This window comes from Stenella coeruleoalba (assembly GCF_951394435.1).
Source record: "Stenella coeruleoalba genome assembly, chromosome: X".
NCBI classification, from domain to species: domain Eukaryota; kingdom Metazoa; phylum Chordata; class Mammalia; order Artiodactyla; family Delphinidae; genus Stenella; species Stenella coeruleoalba.
In genome coordinates, this window is record NC_137152.1 from 26,856,710 (window position 1) to 26,878,855 (window position 22,146).

The window sequence follows — 22,146 nt, forward strand, 5'->3', positions numbered from 1 at the left end:
GCGGAGCCAGCACCCTGTGTGAAGACCTGAGGGAATGAGGCTGAAGCTTAAGAACAAGACCAGTTCTTGGGGCCCTAAAAGTGGCTTCTTTTAAGAAATCAGGAAAGCAATCTCCACTAACAATAAGGTTTCAGTAGAGTCTAGTTAAAAACACAGCCTGGATCTCCTTTGTGCTGCTGGGAATTAATTTATCTGGAACTAAACTTCAGTCTTCACGTACCCATAGGGGGTTCATTCCAACTGGCATCCATTCTGATTGATTGGTAAACTTTCTGTACCACAGTTAAATATTCCAAATATCACCTATGGCAATGTTCCTCCTTCAGGTCTTCAGAGTAGGTACAGTACACACCAGCTGTTCTCTCTTGGAGTTATACTCAACCTTGACAAGAGGAATGGAAGCAAGACCTTAGGAAAAGAAACTAAGACATTGTTTGGGAGCATAGGAGGCAGTATACTTGTCAATTCTGAAAAAAAGCTGGAGAAGAGATACTTTTACAGGAAATTGTCTTAGCTTAGGTTCTTACTCCACATTAAACAAGTGGCTATGTTCTGGGAACTGGGTTCTTTTTGGGGTGTGTGTGTGAATGCATGCACATGCACTAAGATAATTTTGATATAAATTTTCATTGGTTTCGTTATCCTTTAAAAAGAGTATATATGTCATGTCATATGTCTTTAGCTAATGATCCTCCTGAGATTCCCAGATCGCCCTCCCTTCACCTCCTCTGTCCCCTTATGGAATTTTTCAGCCATAGACATAAACTTAAAGGCCTATAGAACCGGGGTCCTCTCAGACCCTAAATTCACATCTAGGGAATAAGTAAGGTGATTATCCACAACATTTTAATAAGTTTGATTTCAGTGGACTGAAAGAGTTATTCCACTTAAATGTCCGTTGTATTGGGAGGACATGGAAGAGAGTTCACTACATTCTTTTAATTCTTATTTAATGAGATGTTGCAGATGAACGCAATCAGTTGAGGAAATTAGTGTTCTTGGCAAGTCACTAATATAGTCCAAATGCAATCTACATAAATGAGAAATAAATACTGTCTCTTTCTAAGGCTAGCACCCTATGAAAGCCAACTTTTTCAATTGGAATTTGACCCCAATTTGTAGGTGGGTAATGGGATAAGCACACAACCAGGAGGTCCGAATAACTGACTGTATACCTTAATATTGCCACCAATTATTTAATGAAATTTTAAATTTTATTTCTTTTAACAAATATTTATATGGTACCTACTGTGCATCAGACATTTATTTAAGTACTTTATGAAAAAATAGTTATTTTACTCTTCCATAAAACCCCATAGAAGTACTGTTATTATCCCTATATTACAGAAGAGGAAACTGAAGCACAAAGAGGTTAAATACATTGCTCCAGGTCACACTGCTATTAAGTAGCAAAGCCAGGATTGGTAGCTGGATGGTATGGCTCTAGACTTTGTTCTCCATAATCACTACATTATTCCGCCTACCATAGGACAACCACTATGTCAGAGTAGAGAAGGAGCATCCTATTAAAATCTCATAAATCATGCTATGTAGGTAGCTAGCCACTTATCCGATGAATAAGACCAGTTGGAGAGATCAATATATTCTTATACATTATAAATATATACACTATAATATGCATTCATAATATGTTTTTAAGTATATTCTCAATACATATATCAATACATAGTCTTAATACATATTCTTATGCATTAAAATATATATTATAGGGCTTCCCTGGAGGGGCAGTGGTTGAGAGTCTGCCTGCCGATGCAGGGGACACGGGTTCGTGCCCCGGTCGGGGAAGATCTCACATGCTGCAGAGCGGCTGGGCCCGTGAGCCATGGCCGCTGAGCCTGCGCGTCCGGAGCCTGTGCTCCGCCACGGGAGAGGCCACAGCAGTGAGAGGCCCGCGTACCGCAAAAAAAAAAAAAAAAAAAAAAAAAAAAAAAATATATATATATATATATATATATACACATATAAAATACTACCCTTGATCACTTAACATGATTATAACAGCCTTTGTTCCTACTTAGATATTTTAAGGTTTTAATATATTAAAGCTCAAGCCCACCAAACTATGGTCAGAAATAGTACTCAAATCTTACTGACCTTTTTCTACATTTTCCTGCCTTGAATTACATGTTATGCATGTCATGTCTTACTGTGTTGGACAGAGGTCATAAAATGTAATACATGTAAGTTTTGACCACTATTTATGATATACAATAGGCTTACTTGATGCTTGTTAAGATAACATATTGTAGTAATATGTTATTATTACTTATTATGTTTTATACTTATTAACATGAGTAACTTAAGCCATTTATTTTATACACACAAATCCAGGTTAAGAATTTATCTTCCCTTCTCTAACCACTTTTGAATAAAATATTTGTCTGCGCTTACCATGACCCAACCAGGTGAAAGTTATGAAAGCCCCTGGAATTTAGCCCTACTCAGTACCTGAGCAAAAGTAGCCAACATTGTTATTTGCTTACCAAACAGTTATTAATTGATAACAAACTTCTTCATTGTTAAATTTTTATTTGCTTAAAAAAAAAAAAGAATTAGATGAAGAGTTTCCTGGGGATAAAGTTCCCAAGCCCTAGTAAATGAATGACGATTGGTCATAGACTGTGCAACTATGACAAACATATTCTTTAGATCATCAATTCTCCAGTCTACCTTGCATCTAGGCTTGACCTTTGAGACCAGTTTGAGTTAATACCATTTAAGAGTAAATCTGGGGGCTTCCCTGGTGGCGCAGTGGTTGAGAGTCCGCCTGCCGATGCAGGGGACACGGGTTCGTGCCCCGGTCTGGGAAGATCCCACATGCCACGGAGCGGCTGGGCCCGTGAGCCACGGCCGCTAAGCCTGCGCATCCGGAGCCTGTGCTCCGCAACGGGAGAGGCCACAACAGTGAGAGGCCCGCGTACCACAAAAAAAAAAAAAAAAAAAAAAAAAAAAAAGAGTAAATCTGGAAGAAATATAGAGGCCTCTGGGAAAGTTTTGCTTATGAAAGGGTCAAATTTGACTGGTGTCACTCTTCCTCATCCTTCCTGCCTTAAGATGGGGTACAGTGGCTGAAGATGCAATAGCCGTCTTTCAGCCATGAGTCAACAAGCATAACGAAAAAAGATGAATACACTAAGTATGGGAAAGCAGAAAGATAGAAATTGCATGAATCTTTGATGGGATAGTTTAGCAGATGAATCAATGCCAGCATGGCCTACTCCAGAGTTCATGTTCCTTGAGAAAACCCACACTTGTTTAAGACCCTGTTAGTATGGATTTCTGTTACTTATATCAGAAAACATATGCAATCAATACCACCAAAGAAATCCCAGGCACTCAATATATTAAATTTAATTACCCAATTAATAAAATGGTAACCAACCAGTTATGTCCCTAGCTCATTCACTACCTTCATCCCATTCTACACACATCCCTAGATCACCACTATGCATAATAGATGGCAATAGCATGTCATCAACAACTTGTCATTCATTAATTCAAAAATATATATTTAATGTTACTGAACACTTTCTATGTGCCTGATACTCTGCTAAACAGTTGTGAAAAAAATGTTCAGAAGCAGGCTAGGAACATTCTCACCCTAATAAAACTTTACAGTCTAGTGTGAGAGAAAGATTCTAATTATATATTATCATAAAATAAATACATTTGATATAAGTCTAATGAAGAAGAGGTATGTGTTGCTACAAGACGATAAATTAAGGAGATTTAACTAGTCAAAGAAATCACAAAGGCTGCCCTAAAGAGATGATTAATGTTTTCCTGAAAGCTAAAGAATGAATAAGTAAGTTCATTAAGAGATATAGGCCTATAATTTTCTTTCTTATGGTATCTTTCTCTAGTTTTCGGTAACAGATTAATGCTGACCTCATAGAATGAGTTGAGAAGAATTCCCTCCTCTTCAATTTGTGGAAAGAGTTCTTGCATAATTGGTATTATTGATATTGGTTTTATTTCTTCTTTAAATGTTTGAGAATTCACCAGGGAACTGATGTTAACCTGGGATTTTCATTGTGGGAAGCTTTTTAACTACAAATTCCATAACTACAAATAACCCTAGATATAGGGTTATTCGGGTTATATTTTTCTTGTGTGAGCTTTGGTAGTTTCTGTCTTTCAGGAACTTATAGAATCATATAAGTTATTGAGTTTATTAGCATAAAGTTGTTTATAATAACTCCTTATCATTTTAGTATCTGTAGAGTTTGTAGTGATGCCACCTTTCTCATTCTTGACATTGGAAATTTGTGTCTTTTCTATTTTTCTGATCGGCCTGGATACAAATTTATCATTTTTGTTAAGCATCTCAAATAACCAGCTTTTAGTTTCACTGGTTTTCTCTAATATTTTTCTGTTTTAAATTTCATTGATTTCTGTTCTGATATTATTTCCTTTCTTCTGCTTACTTTATGATTCATTAGCTTTTCTTTTTCTAGTTTCTTAAAGTGGAAGCTGAAGACATTGATTTGAGACATTTTTTTTCTTTTCTAATATAGGAATTTAATAAGTTTCCCACTAAATAGGGGTTTAGCTGCATCACACAAGTATAATACATTTTTTTTATTAACGTCAAAATACTTTCTAATTTCTCTTTTGATTTCTTCTTTGATACATGGATTATGTATAAAAATAGGGCTATATTATAGCTGGTCAGTAGTGCCCTTTGTTTAATTTTGCTTGCATTGAATTTTCTGATACTTGGAATTGAATGTGTCCTGGTTTAGGAGGGTAGTGGTAGCATCATTCAGGTTTAACATACTATAAGCTTAAAACCTGGATAAAATACTTTGAAAAATGTTAATATGGGAGAAAAAATATTTAACAAAAAATTTGGTAAAATAAAACAGGCCAACAAAGTATGATCTATTGATTTGTCTAAATCTAGAGATTTACAAGATTTAGATCTCCTGACCCTGACCCGTATTCAGGCATAAGATTGAATATTTATTTCCAGAGCAGTATAAAACAGAGACTTCCCAACTGAGGGGCACCAGGCATTGCTGAGGGCAGAGTACTGTACTAAAAAGAGTGTTAAAAGCTCTCAGTCCTCTTACCTCATTTGGATATCATGGCAGCAAGCTTATAAAAGCTGGAAGGTATCTGACTATTCCAAGGGGAAATACTGCCATTGGGCATTGCCTTTGAGTACAGCATTTCCCTAAGAAAACACTCTTACTAGACTGCCATTCTGGAAAGCTCACAATTTACAAAATTCATCTATGTGTACAGAAATTTCAGCATTTTAGTGCCTCACTCTTAAATATGAGCAAGTAGTCAAGGCTCTCCTATAATCATTTTAAAAGTGCTAACATTACAGAGACCAAAGACATAAGGCATAAACAACTTAAAGGAAAGAGAGACCATACTGGATGATAAAATCTTAAGAACAGAGAAGAGATTATTTATATCTTCAGAAAGATAATAGAGAATATTATAGCCATGACTTAAGAACAGGATGCTATAAATAGAATTAATGGAAGTTGAAAATATGAACATAGATATGAGAAATTCGATAGAATATCTGGAAGACAAAATAGAAAAAAAAATCTCTTAGAAGAGATGTCAATAAACTTTGTATTAAATAACCAGATATTACATATTTTAGGCCTGCAAGGCATATTGTCTCTGTTGCAGCTCAACTCTGCAGTTATAACAGAATGGATGTGGCTGGGTTCCCATAAAACTTTACTTAGAAAAATGGGTGGCTAACCCATGGACCGCAGTTTGCTAATCTTTAACCTAGAAGATACTTTCAAAAGCCTAAGGGATGGAAAAAATGGGCAGAAAAACACAATAAGATTAGAAGACATCCATATGTCCAATGGCCACATAGTAGGTGTTCCAAGAAGGGAAAAACAAAACAAAAAAGGCCATAATCAAAGGCATATTCAAGACAATTTTATGGAATTTAGGGATATGATTTTCCTGATTGAAAGGTCTCATTATTTCTCAACACCATGGATCCAAACACATCTATGACTAGGTAAAACTGTGGAAATTTCAAAGAAAAGAAGTAAAGAGAAAATACCAAGAGTTTCCGAAGTGGGTGGTAGGGGGGAAAGTATACATGCAAAGAACAAGAAATCAAAATGGCTTTGGTCTTCTTTAGCAGAATATTGAATACTAGAAAATGCTGCAGCAACAGCTTCAAGATTTAAGAGATAATTATATACGAAATTAAACTACTGATTAAATGTGTGGGTAAACTGATAATATTTTCTGTCAATCAAGGCGTTAACTTTACCTCACAGGCCCTTTTCCCAGGAAACCAACTAAGAGATTATGTTCTACTCAAACGAGGCCAAGGAAAACAAAAATAGTATTCAGGAAATAAGGTGTCCAACTTAAGAGAGTGGTGATAGAAAACCTCAGGGAGATGACAGATATGCAACAAACCTAGCAAGCATCCAGTGAAGATTGAAGGTCAGAGGGCAACAGAACAGATGTCTCCAAGAAGAGTGAATGAATAGAATGCTTGATGAGTTTTAATGTATTGAGAAATTATTTAAACAACTAGGGGAGGTTTGGGAGGAATACATTAGTGAAAAACACATAGAAGCAAACTAAAAACATAAAAATAACATTAATTACTTGGAAAAATGAAAAGCTTAGTATGAAAATGAAAATATTACTTAAAAATGATTATTTTTTATTGAGATATAATAATATAAAAGAAGAATATTGATCCAAACGAAATTACAATATAACTATATCAGGAAAATGGCATATGTATGTGCTGGTGAGCTGGTTGATGAGATTACTAAATCATCACCTTCTAAAATAAAAAATGACAACACAAAATGCTGGTGAGAATAGAGCAACTGAATCATTCATAAATTTCTGGTGGGAATATAAAAGAGTACAGCCACTCTAGAGAACAGTCTGGCATTTTCTTATTAAACTAAACATGTAACTACCATATGACCAACAAATTGCATTCATAGGCATTCATCCTAGAGAAATGCAAACTTAGGCTCACACAATAACTGAATGTTCATACTAGCATTATTCGTAACAGAAACAGTCCAGATGCCTTCAACAGGCAAATAAACTCTGATATATCCATACTGTGGACTACTACTCAACAGTGAAAAGAAACAAACTATTGATACACACAACAACTTGGGAAAAATCTTCAGAGGATTATGGTAAGTGAAATAAATCCATTCCAAAAGGTTACATAGTATATGTAACCTTTACATAACATGTTTAAAGTGATAACAGAAATACAGGGCATATCAGTGGTTAGGTATGGGATAAGGCAGAAGAGAGCTGGGTGTGGTTCTAAAAGGGCAAGAGGAGGGATCCTTGTGGTGTTGGAACTGTTCAATATCTTGACTGTAGCGGTAGATACATGAACCTACACAGGTGATAGAATTATACAGAACTGAATACACTTACACACACATACACACACAAATGAATATGGGTAAAACTGGCAATCTGAATAATATCAATGCCTTATATCAATGTCAACATGCTGGTCATGATATTATAGTGTTGCAAAATGTTACCATTGAGGAAAACTAGGAAAATATTACACAGACATCTCTGTATTATTTCTTACAATTGCATGTGACTCTACAAATCTCTTAACACAAAATTTAAATTTTAAAGAAAATTTAAACAAAATAGAATTTTAAATAAATGCAAATAAGTAAAAGTTTTATGGAATTCCCTACCCCACCCCAAAATGTTACCATTGGGATATCTGGATAAAGTGTACATGAGATGTAAAAACAAAATAAAGAAACGCAATGCGTTTGTTTATAATACTTTGTATGGCAAGTGTCACACTTTTACTCAAAATTCTAAATCATTCCATTTTTTGTTGTGCATCTAGAGGGAGATTTACTTCATGTATAAGAGTGTAATTCAGCCAGACAGTGAGAAGAACATAAAAAATTCTGCAGAGACAGCACACCCTGTGAGAATTTGCTCACTAAATTTGTGCCAGTGAGGCAAATTGATTATCTGGTTTCTAGTCGTTTCAGATGTCCTTCATTATATTTATAGCTAGCTATAAATTGTCTGTTGTTTTCTTGTGGAAGTGTAAATAGCCAGTGGGTGCTCTCTTGGTTGACCTGTGTAGCAGGAAAATGACACATCAGCAATAAAGGACTTGATTTATTTCTCGTTGTAACCTTTCGTTTCCTACGCTACATCAGGTTTGGGTACAATCAAAAGGACTGGTGGACAACTGCAGTTGTATTTGGTATTGTGGCTGGACTGGCTTGTTTACTCTAAGTTACTCAAGCCCCTCCTTTCCTTGTGGGCCACTCGCATGTCTCCTGGGTCAGTGTATAGAGTTGTGCGTCCTTACATGGTAGCCACTGGCCATGTGTGACAATTTAAATGAAAGCTTAGATTAAGTACAATTACATGAAATAAAAAATGTAGTTCCTCCATTGTAATAGCCATATTTTAAGAACTCTATAACTAGTAATAAGTGCACTGATATTTTATGTTTCTATAACTATTATGAGAACAAACTATTTCCAAAAATTTCTATAACAAGAGAAGGAATTGACCAGTTCATGTTAAATAAAAACAAAAATGAAAACTCAACTGTTTTGCCCAGTAGGCAATACATTTGACTGGAGCTGAAAGTATTCCCTTTATATTATTTAGCTCTTCATTTTATTAAAAAAATTTTCAGGATGTTAGCATAGAATTTATGAATATAGCACAACACTAGTTATATGTATCTCTGAACCCATCAAAGCTTATTATGATCTTGAAGGCTTAGGTGTGTCAGCTGTATTATTATTCTTCCTTTTCCCACTCTTGAAATATGTGTCATTCTTTCTCATTTTCCTCCTCCTACTTTTAGACTCTGACCAAGGAACCATGAAGAAAGACTTACAGAGTTGGTTTTTTTAACTTAATTTTAACATAACCTAAATGTGTTAGGTTTAAATAAAACTAGCACATGCATAAGAAAATTAAGTCAGTCACCAGAATAGTGGGTCTGGTAAATGGTATTAACTTTCCAAAGTTGAGATTTTGGGATAGAATTCCTCTCTAGTCCTCACACAGAGAAAGAGAAAGAATATTCACCTTCATCTTTCCCCCAGTGTCAAGGCAGACTAATAGGCTTTTGTTACTCTGACTGCCTAATTCCTCAATTATTAATTCTTCTCTAAGGACCCTGGAGTGTGGGAGGGAATTTCCGGTCAGAATTTGGGGATTGAGACCAACTCACATTTTAAAGAGCTATTAGAGATGAATCCTTACATTTTGTAGAAGCATACTCAATATTGGTTTTTTCATATGTATCACTGGGTTATGTTTGCTCTTTGATGTTTGTAAGATTTTCTTATAAATTAGATGCCATTGATTTTTAGTATTCTGTATTTTAAAGTATTTTTAATATATTTTTGAATTACTAATCCATTACTTCAACTATAGAGTAACAGAATTAATATTTAATGACAAACTCTAGTATAATACTTACTCATTTTCTTTGTTTTAAATACATGTCTTACTAAAAAATAGTAATGCAACATTAAAAAAAGTAGAAAAGAAAAATTTTTATCTACCCATAATCCCACCCTCAAATATAATCATTTGAATTTCTTCATTTTACCTCAATCTTTGTCTGCTGATCACTTGAAATAGTAGGTAATAGCCTATATATTATTTATTTATATGTATGTTTATTTACCTAATATTAATTTTAAAATATTTTTTCTATAATTATCACTTTTAATAATTTCAGTTGATGCATAAGGTTCATCAGTTTGCTATGCTGGTATAACATAAATATTCTATATCTTACGATTTTTAGAAATTTCTTTAATTTTTATTTTTCTTTATATAATTATGTCAGCTTCCAAGATGGCTCCCAATAATCCTCACCTCCCAACATTTATGCCTTTATGTAGTCTCCTCCAGTATTGACTAGGGCAAACCTGTGACCCAGGGGGTACTTTGGATACAACACTGTGACTTCCAAGTTAAGTCATAAAAGGCATTGCAGCTTCTTCCTTGTGCTCTTGGATTGTTCACTGTGGGAGAAGCTGGCAGGTATATACGGAGGACACATAAGCAGCCCTGTGGAAAATCCCATGAGGAAAGGAACTAAGGTCTTTTTCCAGTAGCCGGCACCCTCTTCCCAGCCATGTGAGTGAGTCACCTTGGAATCTGGTCTTTCAGTCCAGGTCAAGCCTTCACATGACTGAAGCTCTGCAATCTGAGTCCTGACTGAGACAACATAGGAGACCCAAATGCAGAAGTGACCATCTAGGCCACTCCCGAATTTCTGATCCATAGTAACTATGATAGATAGTAATTGGTTATTTTGGGATAATTTGTTATGCAGCAATATCTAACGAATACAAATATTTTCTTTACAGATAATCTGAAATGCAGCTTTTGTTAATGGCCAAAAATGGTTTCTATATAATGTATTACTGTCATTTATAAAATAAATTTGTTACTTCATATAAATGAAAAGTTATATCAAAAAATATAAGGGAGAAATTGCACAAATATCACAGGCATTATATCACTATCAGCATTCTGAATTGTAATCACTATCAGCATTTGAATTTTTTCTAAACATACTTTAATATATACATTTGTATAAAAATGTGTATATATACATATCTAAATAATCATTTTGATGGCTCTATATTATTCAGTTTTATAGATATACCCTAATATATTTTACCAATTCACTCTTTGGACATTTAGGCTGTCTCCATCTATTTAGTGTTATACTAGAACCACGATCAGTAGCTTTTTATTGACGTTTGTTTTCATAATTCTCTATATGTTTTTCTTATGACTAATTTCTTAGAACTTAGAGGAAACTCATACACATACACATTTATAATAGAAATATTGAAATCTATTCTTATGGAGGCTGTGGGGTGGGGATCTAGCAATATTTGTTCCTTAAATTTTCTCTGATATTCCCACACTATTTATAGAATAACATTCAGTGTCTACAGTAATTTAAAATGACTCCTTTATGATACACTAAATTCTCTTATGTACTTAGGTCTGTTTATAGAATCTGAATTAATTATATCTTTTGATCTATCAGTCCACTGAAATCCTGGCATTTCAATTTTTCGTTTTGAATTACAGCAATTTTAGACTCTTCTTCGCTACTTGGTACAAAAATTCTTACCTCAAAGACATCCATTACACAGATTTCTTGACTCTTCTCACCCATTTACTTGTCTAGATGAAAGAGATAAACAATAGAATATTTTTTCCTGTTTCAAGAAAAAAGGCTCTTTATGATATTGAATTGGGATGACCTTATGTATGTATAAGTTTGGGAAAACTGATATATTTAAAATACTGAGTTTTCCCACTCAAGAAAGCATGTTTTTCCATTTAAGTTTATCTTTATATGCATAAGTGTTGAGAGAATATTTTTCCATTATTCTTTTAAATTAGTTATTCCTAGTCCAAAAGACAGCTTAATTTATTTATTTCCATTTCATCGTGCATCTGATTCTCTTACTGAACTTCTCTGATTAGTTCTGGCATATTTTCAGTTATTCTTCAAGGTTTTCTAAGTAAACAGTTTATCAGTCTCATAAAATGGTAACTAACTAATGTTTCTTCTCCTCCTCCTCCTTATTCTGCCTCTTCTTCCCCTTCTTCTCTCCTGCTTCGTCTTTATGGTTAGAATATCTAGAATTATGTTGAATCCTTGTGTTAATGTTAGGCATCCTGACCTTGTTCCTTCCTGAAAGGAAATGCTTATAGTGTTTCAGAATTACTGTGCCAGTTGAAGAAACATGTGGCAAACTCAAAGGGAGTATTTATCACAGCTGGGCTAATTTTCTATAGTCTGGATCCCTATCTCCTCATCTCTCATTCCACCCTCTACTCCACTCTCCTCAAACTACTCTTGCAAAAGTCACCAAGGGCAAATCCAGGGGATACTTTTCAGTCTTTTCGCTAATGGAATTTACTGCGGTATTTGATACCATTGACCCCTTCTATGATTTGTAAACACCCTCCTACCTTGTCTTCCACAAGACCCCTTTCTCCTATTTCATCTTATTTCTCTGCCCTCCTCAGGGTTCTTCCTCCACTTATCCCACAGAGGACAGGTCTCTTTTCTCTTCACGAGAGATGCGCTCTCTCAGAGTTTTCTTATCCACTGACAAGTTTCTGGAACTGATCCTATAAGGTGATACCTTCCACCTCTGAAAATGTTGAAAGAGCATTACAGGTAAAGTCTGTAGCCTATGGTCCCTTTCATCACATGCACCTCCAAGCCTGGCTTGTTGGCTCTTGCCCACAGGTTTTGTGATGGATGCTTTAGAAAGCCCAAGGCTGGGGTTCAAGATGGTCAGTTTCATATGGATCCAGCCTATTGTTTTCACTCCAAGTTTCAGGATCCCATTCTTCGTCGATCAGTGCCGAGACTTTCACATGAGAATCTTAGTAAGCCTCTGACTGTCAGTGTGATTCAGTAACCCACACAATGAAATTTTGCATTTGATTTTAAGCAGCATCAGCCCTGTGACCACAGAAGTAAAAGCTTCTTTTAGGAATGACAAGGAAACTCTCATCATTTTCTCTTTGTGAGCACGCAAGCGAACTCAAAAGAATCTATCCCATATCATAGTCCCTTCAGTAGTCATTACTCCCATAATAATCAAGTGCAGCAGCCACTTGAGCCCCCAAAGCACAAGTTTCATTTGGCATTTCATCACAATCAACCACAAGCGAAAGCTGGATTAATTGTGAAGCCACTGCATGCTGTTTTACTAGCATCCTGTTCCCCACTAGCAAAGAACTCAGCACTGTGCCCAAGCCCAAAGGCGTGACCAAACCAAAATCCTATCTTTGAGGATCTATCTCCTGGGATCACTACCAAGTACCAAGTATGTATCAGTCTGGATTCAACCAAGAGAAGGAAACAAGACAGTAATTTGAACAGGGAAAGATTAATATAAAGAATCATTAACAGGATTGGTGTGATGATGGATTAGCTAGTAAAGAGGAAAGATAACTAAAAAATATAACAATTTATATATAAATTTCAGCCACTATGCTAAAAAAAAATCAGCCACTATGCTAAGGCTAAGATAGAGCACACCAGGAAGTTGCCTCTCCCCCAGGGCTGAGATCCAGACCTTCTTGGAGAGAGTGCAGGCATGGGTCACTAAATGGCAGAGAATCTGCTGTTGTAGGACACTGGCAGAAACACTTGCTGGAAATCTTCCCTCTAGGGTGAGGAGAAAAGTAGTTCATGGCTTAGTGGCTCTTCAGACACTCTGCTACACAACTGCTTGAGGGAGGGTGCGGGGAACTACTTACTGCTGCCTTCTGCTGCCCACCACATACTGCAAGAGCTGGGCGCTGGAGAAACAGCCTGTGCTCTAGTTACAGGAGCCAGAGGACCCAGCACACTGGAACCCGGAAGCAAAACGGTTCCTCCTGCAGTGTATCTCTAGCGCCCTCTGTTGAGAAAGATTCTGTGTCAGCCGGCAAAAGAAAAATTGCCCACATTCATTTTCCCAGAGCAGTCTAAAATGGTGCATCTGGAACTGAGAGGTAATAAATTGATAATCGGCACCAGAACATATAACATGGAAAGGATTAGATTTAATCCCATCAAGCTACTGAAACTCTTGGAGTTTCAATTTTCTCCTCTTCAATAGGGAGATGATAATACCTAATAGGGCTATTATGAGGATTAGATATATTTTATATAAAACACTTATTAGAGTACTTGGCACATATTAGGAGGCCTAATATAAAGTGTTGATTACGGGGTTTTAGCAATAGTTAACATTACTATCAGCATTGAGTTCATAACATATGTATAAAATTTTGCATCTTATATTTTTAACTGAAAATCATGTTATTATTTAAAATATTTCCTAAATGTAATTGTTTAAAATTAATTTTTTAAAAATACTGAATTTCATAGATTACATAAGACTCTAATTTTGATAAAAAGATAGCTAAGACAATATTATTGATTACAAAGAAAATTTTGTAGGCATTTTTCACAATATCATTTTCCTGTTTTTAAAAAATCTCAAAACCATAAGATATGTTATCCCAGAATTCAATTTCTGCCCCATCTTGTACACACACAATGATTAAATAACATTTTTCATTTTCAACTAACATTTTCAACATGATCTATTCTCTGATACAATTTTGATACTTGGCTTTGAAATATTTGAAACAAAATATTTATTAGCAGCAAATTTTGTATTAGATTATTCATTGTGTTGTCTTTTGGATGTGTCAACTTGGCTAGGCTAATGTCCCCATTTATCTAAACATTAATCTAGATGTTGTTATAAAGGTAGTTTGTAGATGTGATTTAAGTCCATAAACAGATGATTTTTAAATAATGTAGATTAGCAAAGATAACTGGGATGGGCCTGATTTAATCAGCTGAAAGGCCTTAAAAGCAGAGCTCGGCCTTCCTTCAAGAAGAACAAATTCTGCCTGCGTATAGCAGCTTCAGGTCATGTTCCAGAGTTTCAGTCTGCCTTTCCTAATGGTCAGCCCTTTTGATTTCGAATTTGCCAAGCCAACTCCCACAACTGTGTAAGCCAATTCCTTGCAATAAATCTCTTAACATTAATTCCTATTGGTCCTGCCTCTCTGGTTGGACCTTGACTGACACACCAGAAAAGATGGAGTATTTTACTTCTTTAAATATATCAATGTTCTCAAAAGAAAAATCAGCTGTGAGCTGCTAAATAGAGAAGTTGGCACCGGTGGTAGGAAAGTAAGCAAAGCTGAGTCTAGCTAAAGAGTATTTAGATGAATAAAAACCATAAAACACACTTTGGAAGCACATTAAAAATATGTCCAAACTCATCAAACTATATACACTAAAATATGTGCAGTTTTCTATACATCAATTATACTTTAATAAAGTGGTTTTTAAAAAAAGAAATTTAATTTTGTCTTCTTTGAAGTAATGTAAATGCCATGGTAAAACGTTGGTAAAAGAGAAGAATAATCTTGCCACTCTAACAAAACCACTGTTAACAGCTCTCCTTACGTGCATCTGTGTGTGTGTGAGCTGTCATCAAAGGGAAAATATAATTTTGTTTCTAAAAGCAAGTTTGGACTTCCAATTCTGGAAAAGGTAAAATGGACTTATTTCTCTCTGTTCTTCCTACAGCTAAAACCCCTATATATAATACATAAAACAAACATAAAAAGACCTTCCAAAATGTTGGGGAGACTGAGGCAAATTTGCTAGGGTCCTTGGGGCTTGAAGAACATTATGGCAGGGAGCTCCCTGGGTTTTCATTTTCATTTTGCCTCCTGTGTCCCCCAGACAGGGTGCTAGAGAAGTTCACAGCCCAGAAAAGCCAACGGCTACAGACAAAAAGTTAAATACTGTGTGATTACAGTTATATAACATTCTTGAAATGACAAAATTTTACAGATGAAGAACTGATTAATGGTTGCCAGGGGTTAGGGATGTAGGCAAGAATATGACTATAATGGGGTAGTAAAAGGGAATTTCTTTGTCATGATGGGATTTTCTGAATCTTGATTGTTATCGTAGTTCTATGAATCTATACATTTGAAAAAATGCATACATACATACACACACATACCACAAATCTATGTATGTAAAAATAGGTGAAATCTGAATAAACCTGTAGTGTCCTTAATTGCATGGTACCAGTGTCAATTTTGTGGTTTTGATATTGAATTATAATCATGTGAGATATAGTCATTGTGGGAATCTGGAGGGAGGAAGGGTACACAGACCTCTGTATTATTCTTGTGATTTCTTGTGTGTCTATAATTATTTCCAAATAAAAATTTTAAAAATAAAAGCATATTGCTTGTTCATGTATTCAGGCCATAGCAACTGTCACTTGAACATCATTATATGTTCAAAACTAAACACTATCATCTATTTTAAGATACTCTAACAAATGCCCAAATCACAGAGATATTACAAATAACCTAATGATATATAGAGAGATGCAATGAAGATACTTTAAGTGCAAAAAGTCAAATATAAAATATACGTTCTCAGCCTTAGGAAATGGGATGTCATGGTAGCTTTATACCTGAATAATTTTGGAACCCATTAGCAACTCAGTTTGTTAGATTCTAATACAAAATTTTGTCAGATATAAACATAGAATAAAATTAATTTGTGATTATTGTGAATGATAAATTATCCAAGATCTTAGTCACTTATACCTTATAGTGTCCAGTGATTTGTTTAGTTTGTTGTGTGCATGTGTATGAGTGTCTAAGTATGGGGTCTGTGTGTATGTGTAGAGAGAGAGAAGGAGAGAGAGAGAGAGAGAGAATTTTATTTTGGCTTTATTAATGTTCATAATTCAATTCTATTGCTAGGCAGAGTAAATGCAATTCAAGCTAAGTGTCTATCAATGAGTTTATTAAAAAAGAAATATGATATATAATGGAATATTATTCAGCCATAAAAAAGAAGGAAATACTGCCATTGTGACGATATGGATGAATCTGGAGGACATTATGGTAAGTGAAATAAGCCAGACACAGAAGGACAAATATTGCATGATTTCACTTATATGTAAAATCTAAAGAAGTCAAACTCATAGAACCGGAGACTAGAATGGTGGTAGTCAGCGACTGGGGGGTGGGGGAAATGGGGAGATGTTGGGCAAAGGGTACAAACTTTCAGTAATAAAATGAATAAGTTCTGGGGATCTACGATGACTATAGCTAACAATACTGTATTGTATACCTGAAATCTGTTGAGAATAAATCTTTTTATATATATATATACATTTATTTATTTATTTATTTTTTATTTTTGGCTGCGTTGGGTCTTCACTGCTGCATGCAGGCTTTTCATCGCAGTGGCTTCTCTTGTTGCGGAGCACAGGCTCTAGGTGCAAGGGCTTCAGTAGTTGTGGCACGCAGGCTCAGTAGTTGTGGCTCGTGGGCTCTAGAGCACAGGCTCAGTAGTTGTGCTGCACGAGCTTAGTTGCTCTGTGGCATGTGGGATCTTCCCAGACCAAGGATCGAACCCGTGTCACCTGCACTGGCAGGCAGATTCTTAACCACTGTGCCACCAGGGAAGTCCCAAGAGAGTAAATCTTAGGTATTCTTACTAAGTGCGCACACAGACGCAAATGTTAACTATGTAAGGTGATGATGTGTTAAATAACCTGATTGTGGTAGTTACTTCACAATACAGTATATATATTTTAAATTATCATGCTGTGTACCTTAAATATATATAAATTTTAATTGTCAATTATACCTCAAGAAAGCTAAGGAAAAAAAGTGCAACTTAAATCTCAAATTTGCAGATGCTGGAGAGCTTGGCAGGCTACCTAATAAAATAGATGGATGAGAGAATCAAGATTCAAATCTTCTTGATGGACTGGAATAACGGACTGAAACTAACAAGGCAAAATTGAATTTAAAAAAAAGACAAAATCCTGGCAAGATAATTTTTTGTCTTGTGTGTTAGAGTACAGGTTTAGTGATCAGTCTGACAGGGTTTGAATACTGGTGCTAACACTATCTGACAATGAGTCCTTATCAATGACACATCTCTTTGTGCATCAGTTTCTTCATTTGTTGAGTGTGAATGATGGCGTTAACAATGATGCATGGTGATGCCTACATTGAAGGTTGACTGTGAAGATTAAACAAAAGAACACTGAAGGGGCTTCCCTGGTGGCGCAGTGGTTGAGAGTCCGCCTGCCGATGCAGGGGACACGGGTTCGTGTCCCGGTCCGGGAAGATCCCACATGCCACGGAGCGTCTGGGCCCATGAGCCATGGCCGCTGAGCCTGCGCGTCCAGAGCCTGTGCTTCACAACGGGAGAGGCCACAACAGTGAGAGGCCCGCGTACCGCAAAAAAAAAAAAAAGAACACTGAAAAAGTACCTATAATTGTAACAGAGCAGAACTCTATGAGGCCTTCCCAGGATAGATGCCTCCCCCATATCCTTTGCTTAGCTCCTCTCTGAAGTATCTAGATAATAATATCTGATGCATATTTCCTAAGTTGTTTAACAGATGTTAATGGAAGATGTTAACTACTTCATGACCGTGAGCACGTAGCCCCCAGGCCTACTGAACCTAAGGATTGATAATGTTAACCTCTGTGACAACACCCTGTTACCTCACCATCAACCAATCAGAAAATTGTGCACAAGCTGGTCACATACCCTGCACCCCCCCCCCCCAATCTCTCACCTTGCCTTTAGATATGCTTTGCTGAAACACATAAGGGATTTCGGGCTTTTTGAGCACTAGGTCTCCTGGACTCCTTATATGGTACCTTACAATAAATGCTGCACTTTCCTTCACCACAACCTGGTGTCAGTTGTAAGGTCTGTCAACCCGGGTGAAAGGAGGCCCGGGGGGTAAGAGAAAACATCGACCAGTATGAGGAAGGAGAGGCATTGGGACATAACGACCTCACCTGTTCTGGGAATCAACAAGAGACTCTAACTTCCTGCCCAGAAAACAATGGGGCTGACAGGAAGGGGAAATGGGCTTACGCCCCACAACAGACCAACCAACACCTGGCCCTGCTGTATTCTCACCAAATAAGGAATTACCCTGTATAGCAAACCCCCCCCCCCCCCCCCCCCCGCAAACCACCCTTCCCTTACACTCCAATAAAAATCTCCCACGCCCAGGACTGGGCGTGACTTCTCTGGCCCCTTTCTCTCGGACCAGTGAACCTCACCCGGGAGCGCTCCCTAATATAGCTCACTTGAAGCTTTCCTCTGTTTCGCGGTGCCGTTTGTTAAGATCCGACCTTACATTAGTAGATTGGTTTTACTTTGTGCGGTTGAGTGGACCCAAGTTTGGTTCAGTAACATTATCATCTCTGGCACACAGTAAGTCTCAATAAATGTTTGTTATTGTTATTGCTGCTTGAAAAACTTGCATAAACGTAAAGCCTTTAAAGTCACATATAGATAAAGATGAGAAAAATGAAGAAACCATGAGCAGTGGGGCATCACAATTTCCATTTGAGCCAATCACCTGATACAACTTGGCAAGTGTAATAACTGCAGTGTAACGCACAGGCTTTGGAGGAGGACTAACCCAGAATCAAGTCCTGCCTCTAATATTTACCAGCTATGTGACTTCAGGAAAATTACTAAACCTCTGTAAACCAGGCTTTGTTTCTTCATTTGTAATAGGGAGTAATAGTAGTGACTGCATCTTAGAGGTGTTGTGAGGATTCAGAGACATTGCACAGATCTGGAACAGAGTGATAGCTCAGCAATGAAATATAATTTTATTACTATTATGTGACTGCTGTAAACACTGTCCTTTATTTCTAGAATATAGTCCAAGACTTGAATGTCGTAATACTCTGGGAAACTTCTCCAATTTTCTAATCAAGAGAAGATATATTTCCCTTAGCTTAGTGCTAATCTCTTAGCTGTGCTAAGCAGTACTTCTGGAACAGCAAGTCCTGTCCTTTCTTCCTTTGTTGACTTTCTTGGTTCCATTCCTTATGTCTACTCCTAATGTTAGTTATCTCCTGTGTTCCAGTTCTTGACAACTTTGACCAGGACTGTGGCAAATAAATGCCTTCTAAATATTTCCCCCAATGTGGAGGGCAGGCTGGAGTTGCTTGTGAGAATCATAATTTTTCAGTGGAGAGGGTTTACTGATATCAGATTACATATATCCATATAACCACCTCCATTCTTCTCACATCTGTCAGATTCTGTCCCCAGAGCATCTTTGAGCAAAGCAGTAGGTATGTATTACCTGTTGAGATTGTGGTAAAAGTCTCTTTTCACCTGCAACTGGACCAGGCTTTTAAAAACAATGTTTCAATTGTGTCTTTATAGGCTACTAAGAGCACATTTATTGACCACTCATTATTTGTCAGGAATACAGTGTCACATTATATCATCAGATGAGAATAGGTCTTATGCCCATTTTAATTATGAGGAAGACATAACACCACTAAAAGGGAAGAAGCTAAAAAGTCAAGTGCCAGGTCTGTAAGGAATGAAAGCCCAGAAAAATGATTATTTCCTATGTGTACCTTATACTGGAGGAAAAAATAATTGTCCCTCTACCCTTCTAGGTTCTTGGCTGAGACCCCCTTGTAATAAAAGACGGATTAACAGAAGAAAAACAAACAAGTTGAATAGCATGTATATCTGCTGTATACATGGGAGAAACTCAACCTTAAGTATCTTCTCTAGCTAATTGACAAGGGTAGATGTTGGGAAAAGGGAAGGCCAGTTATGGGAGGTGACCAGGAAAACCACAGTAAACAAAGGTATGGTTGTTATGTAGATTTAAATCCCTTGCCTTCTCCATTGATAAAGCTTTTCCAGAGATTTAGTCATCCTCCTCTTCCTTACAAATGGAGATTTCCCTTTTAAATGTGAATGTCTCCTTCAGAATGGCAACTTCTACTCAGTTTCCAGCGTTTGCTGTGCCTGCTATTTCTCAAAAATAAACGGCTCAAGATTATCCTTATGGTCAAAAGGCATATTTGGTGGTGACATATTCTGCTCCCCTTCAATACAGTGGATCTTGCACTGTGTTGGGTTTCATATAGATTGTGACAAACGTGTAAGATATAGTTGTAAGGTCGGATCTTAACAAACGGCACCCCGAAACAGAGGAAAGCTTCAAGTGAGCTTTATTAGGGAGAGCTCCCGGGCGAGGTTCACTGGTCCGAGAGAAAGGGGCCAGAGAAGTCGCACCCGGGCGAGGGTTGGGCAAGATTTTATAGGGGAAGAAGGGAAAGGGGTGTGGTGAATCTGGGAGGGCACAGGGTATTCCTTATTTGGTGGTCTTTTCGGGTATCCTAGGGGACCGTTAGTCCCGCCCCTCGAAAGGCGGGAAGGCTGGGCCGGGTGCAAAGTCCCCAGGTCAGTTCCTGGAACTGGGTGGTCTGGAATGTCTCCAGGGCAGTTTCTGGAACTGGGTGGTCCGGAGAATTTCGGTCTGATGAAACCTGTGAATCTGATTGTGTTCCCCTGCCTCGGGCCAGTTGGCCTTACAATAGTCTTTGTCCTTGTCCTCCAATTGTTTTTAAAGAAATTGGTGCATACGTAACCAAGTAAACTCGAAACACTCAGACTACTTACTTGTTATTGTGTGTGGTATTTCCTCATAACCACAGAGGAAGTACAGGGAAGTGTCAGGGAGGAAGAAATTTCCCTCTACCCTTCTAAGTTCTTCTGGCTGGTCTAAGAATTAAGTTGACATGAGACAGACTAACAGGAGAAAATCAAACAGGTTTAATAACTTATATACATGCGAGAGACCCAGGAGAACTAACTCACCAAAATGGCTGAAATCCTCACCTTTAATACCATCTTCACCTAAGAGGATGTTGGGGTTAGTGGTTTGGGGATTCAAAGGGGAGAAAGGCAATTCACATGGAAATGGAAAAGCAAATGTTTGGTAAACAAATGTTTGCTGGACCATGCAGAGACAATGAGACACAGGGTGGACTCTCATCTCTAGGCCCTGCTGAGTTTTCTCCACCATACCTAGCCCATGTACTTTGCATATTTCTCTGGTGATAGCTCTATTCTGGGAAATTCTTTTAGGCAGTTAGGGGGATGGTCAAAGTTTCTTCCTGCTTCTTTCGGGCCTTGATTTTTTTCACCTCAAAATAATCTGCAGGCCAAAGAGACACATTTTGAGGTAGCAAATTTTGCTCCCCTACAGTATAAAGAGCCCAGCTTATCAGAGATGATCCACTGAAAAAAGGGAGGTTTGGACAAGATTTAGAAGGTGGAGGGAAAAGGTTGGGCAAGTTTTTAAACAGTCCTAAAAGTGGAATAGGTGGAAGCAACTTTGCAATGGACTTGGTGGAAATGAATATAAGGGGCTAGGAAATGGGAAATACATTTGATTAGGAATTATCAAGCCATTTATTTGCCATAATTGATTAGTAAGCACTTAGGAGCCATTTCAAGTTCTTGAGCAAGAGACTGAAAGATTCATGGTATGCTTTCAGAAAAGTAGTCTGGTAGTTGAAGTGTTGGAGAAATAGGGCAGAGAACAGGATGGCAGGGGCACTGGTGGAAGCAGTCATAATAAACTACCTTGGTTACCATGGTGATGGCAAGGCAAGGATACATCCTAGATTCAGGATGGAGTGACCTGGGTGTTGCCC

The 22,146-nt window shown here is 37.2% G+C and overlaps 1 protein-coding gene across 1 annotated transcript in view; it reads right to left on the bottom strand.

Moving 5' to 3' along the window:
• CFAP47 (cilia and flagella associated protein 47) overlaps positions 1 to 22,146 on the bottom strand; it is a 281,902-nt gene that overhangs the window by 197,378 nt on the left and 62,378 nt on the right. The window contains 2 exon segments of the mRNA XM_079910450.1: positions 11,183 to 11,235; positions 13,339 to 13,481. The gene's annotated coding sequence lies outside the window, so the exon portion shown is untranslated.